The sequence below is a fragment of the Pongo pygmaeus genome, chromosome 7 (genome assembly GCF_028885625.2).
Source record: "Pongo pygmaeus isolate AG05252 chromosome 7, NHGRI_mPonPyg2-v2.0_pri, whole genome shotgun sequence".
Classification (NCBI taxonomy): Eukaryota; Metazoa; Chordata; class Mammalia; order Primates; family Hominidae; genus Pongo; species Pongo pygmaeus.
In genome coordinates this window covers 13710996-13714830 of record NC_072380.2, presented here as the reverse complement: position 1 = coordinate 13714830, position 3835 = coordinate 13710996, and the positions used below count along the sequence as shown (strand labels likewise).

The 3835-nt window shown below is 35.3% G+C and overlaps 1 pseudogene; it reads right to left on the bottom strand.

The window, feature by feature from the left end:
• Window positions 1-2235: 2235 nt before the first annotated feature.
• Window positions 2236-3197, bottom strand: LOC129042039 (zinc finger protein 654-like; annotated as a pseudogene).
• Between the last annotated feature and the right edge of the window lie 638 nt (window positions 3198-3835).

The following is a 3835-nucleotide window of genomic DNA, read 5'->3' as shown; positions in this document are numbered from 1 at the left end:
CTTCTTTCAGTGATCTTCCTTGAAGTAAGGGTCCCAGCACTAAGCATTTAATGAAAACCTCATCTAGTCTTATTATACCCTGGCTTCTTTACCAACCCTGCTGATTTCCTCCTAACTTTTCTGTGGTCTCAAAATATTCAGCTTATAAAGCCATGCATTTAGTTTTATTACTTTCTTTTTCTTATCATGGCAATCCATGCAATTTAGGGTCAGTTACAGAATTAACTTCAATTAATCGGTTTGCTTGCCAACTGATGTAGATGGATTTTTTTTTCCAAACAGACTTTTTATTACAAGGCATACTTTTAGAATGCACTGAAATAAAAATCATTACATTTTAGCATCAAGAAATGCAATTTTTTTTTTTTTTTTGGAGACAGAGTCTCGCTCTGTTGCCCAGGCTGGAGTGCAGTGGTGGGATCTCAGCTCACTGCAAGCTCTGCCTCCCGGGTTCACGCCATTCTCCTGTCTCAGCCTCCCAAGTAGCAAGAAATACAATTTTTTTTAGCTGACCTTAAAGATTTTAAAATTTGGTTATGAGTTGTATTTAGTTACCTCAACGTATATTCCACAGCATAATGTAGGGCACATAACACAAACAAATTTAAATTTGGAATGGACTTATGATCATCATTGCATAGTGAATGCTGATGATAAACTAATAAAACCGGGAAATCAAAAAAAAAAGTCTGATCTATCATGACCTGGAAATCCTAATTTAATAAAATACAGGTGCTACCTGGAAGAAATTCCCCACTTCCATAGTAGCCTCATTCAAGAAGCTCTAATATAATAGGGTCTGATGAGATTATCTGCCTCGAACAAAGATTTTATTATTTAGAATAACTGGAATATTTGACATTGGGGCACTAGGAGATCCATTTTGAAACAGTTTGCCTTTTCGTTCTTTTTATCCCTGTTTTAGATTTACACACTATTAGGTAAAAGGAAGTCTTTACGTATCTTCCTTTTAATAATGGACAAGTGGAAAACATCTGAGAGGGTATTTTAAAAATATTTATTAACAATTTAAGTTAAAATCTTCCTTAGGAAAATAACTTATCACCAATGAAAACAATGCATGAATGTGTTTCTTATTGTGCACATTTTTGTGTAAATACTTCCTTTTACATATAAAAATTACTATTCAGACCAGACTTATCACTAATGAATAAAAAAACAGGAGTATGGCTTATTTTGGAATTACCTCTCCTAATAGAATAAAATGCATGAATTCTCAGCCTGATTCTTAGCTGATTTTTTGAGTCAATTATTTTAGGACTGTACTTAGATAACTCACATTAATGTCTAAAGGACCTTGCTATGAATCATCAAGCAATGTCCTAACATATACAAATAGAAATATCCCAGTATGCTTTTACCATTATGCACATTGAAGAATTTGCAATTCAGTGTTTTCCTTCAACTAACTACAAAGCCTGTAAAGGTCTTAGATGCCTTTCATCTCTCCCCAGAGTTACTGATCTTTTTGTTTTATTGACACTGCTGCCCTTTAAATGTAACTAATTTGTACTACAAAAGTGATTCGTGGGAGGTTCTATGAAGAGCTTATTAGTAAAGCACTGTGGGTTTTTTGTTTTGTTTTTTTATTTTCAATCCTGGCAGGCCATTCATTGAACTTCAACCTAATTAATCATCTAGAAATCAGTTACAATCTTTAATTGATAGCATTGTGTTAAGTTAATGTATAAGTTTCTAAATGATATCGCAAACCAAAGAGCAACTGTTCCTTAAACCATGTTTGACTAGAAGGGAGAGGACGTAACCTGATTACACATGACAAGAAAACCCCATTCGTAGAAAATACTTTAAATTGATAATTATTGTAAACCAGCCCCCCTCCCCACACACACTTTTTAATAATGGGTTAACTTTTCCCTTTCTGTATGGCCATCGCCGGTTTTCTGACTGGTTGCCAAAACATGTTTCTCATATAAGCAAAACTGAACATGCTGCTGCTATTGATCATTATGAACTTTTTAAAATGTGGTTTTCTGGAAAACTGGTACTTTGGGAGTTTTATAATAACCCTTTTAAAGTCTAAGCCACCACATCTCCTCTGTGAGTTCATTCTAGAAAATGTGTTTGGTCCTTATCTTTAGTAATCCGAGACCACTCTAAAATTAAGGTCATCAGGGAAAGGGCAAACTGATGTTTTTATAGTGCTTTTTTCACACTACCGCTTGATTGACAGATCTTTCTGAAACATTTTTATCAGTCAAGATGAGCCTCAAGTGCTTCTGCATTACAGTAGGTGGTCAGGCATTTGCCACATCTTAATCTTTTCACTAATTTCTTATACGTGTTATCTTGATCAGAACAGGTATCAGTCAGAAATTTCCCGTGTTTGGGCCTACTAAGATACTGTTCATCAAGGTAACTGGTTTTGTTAAAATTAAGCCATATGAAGTATGTTCATTTGTCAGATTTGGTTTGGAAGGTGCCTGAGATACTGGTAAGGTATTGTGTTCTTGTGGTACAACACTAGGTAAAATGGAATGTCCTGATTCTGTTTATATCAATTTTCAAAGCAGGATTTGATAAAACTAAAGGTGTTTGCTCCATTTCACTGCGTCCATTAACTAAATCATGACTACTACAATTATTTTCAGAATTTGGCTCTATGTCAGCCATCTTTTGGTCTATCAAGCTTATATTTGAAACAGTGTCATCAGAACGTTCATTTCCATTCTGAACTAAACTGTTTTCTTTTCCATACTTCCTATACATGTCTTTGGTTCTGTAGAATCTTTCCTTGATTTGCTAGGAGAAACTAACAGACTAATGATTTGTTTCTCATTACTAGATGAATCCTTTTCCTGATGATTAGGATTGGAGTCTGTATGAACATCCCGAAGAATCGTCTCACTGGGTTGTGCAGATGATTCTGGTGTTTTAAAGAGTGATGAGCTTCATGTTCATATAGCAGAGGAAGATCTTCCAAAAGCTCATGGAATTCTGGAAAACTACACAGCTTGAAATATCCTGTGACTTTCTGTATGCTGGGCAAGCTGGAATGGCAGCTTAAATGACTCATTGCAATTAAAATGCAAACAAAAATACACATTTGGATAGCTGTGTCTATTAAGGTGGTCTATAAAATGTTGAGAATCTTCAAATTGGCTTTGACAAAATTTGCATTTTCCTTTGCTCCACTTCATTACTGTTTGTCGCATTTAAATCACCAGCTGATGTAGATGGATTTTAATTGTTCTCAAGGCTTAAGTTGTAACTAGTATTCCAAATAGCTACTGCTGTTTCAAAAATAATTTCAGAAGCATTATCAATGCCTAATTATTTCCATTCTGAATTAATCCTTGCTTTGTCTTATTATCTTATTAATTTTTGTGAAATCAGCCCTTCTAGGCCATTTTTGTTCTATATAACCTCTTTAGGCACTTTGACCGAAATGGTTCTGTGATATTGAAAGTGATACTAAAATACAGCATTTCCAGGTGCTGGGAAATAAGTAATAAAAATCTTTTTCCAAGAGTCCATGGAGCATGGAAGAGGCACATTCTGACCCAGGCCATGGGGTTCTCTGCTCTTATGAGGGTGGTGTCTAGGGTACTGGTGATTGCTTTTGACTTAAATGGTTTATGACCCTGAAAACCATGGCTGGGTGGTTAAACCAAAAGTTCCATGATGTATATTTGTATGTGTGTGTGTGTGTGTATGTGTGTGTGTGTTTCAAGCGTGATAGTGCTAATGCATGTAGCAGAAGGCAATCAGGCAATAAAGCCTAGCAGGCAGTGTACACAGGGGCATTATGATTGCAAAGTTTTACGATTTTCAAACGACAAAATAAAAAAAA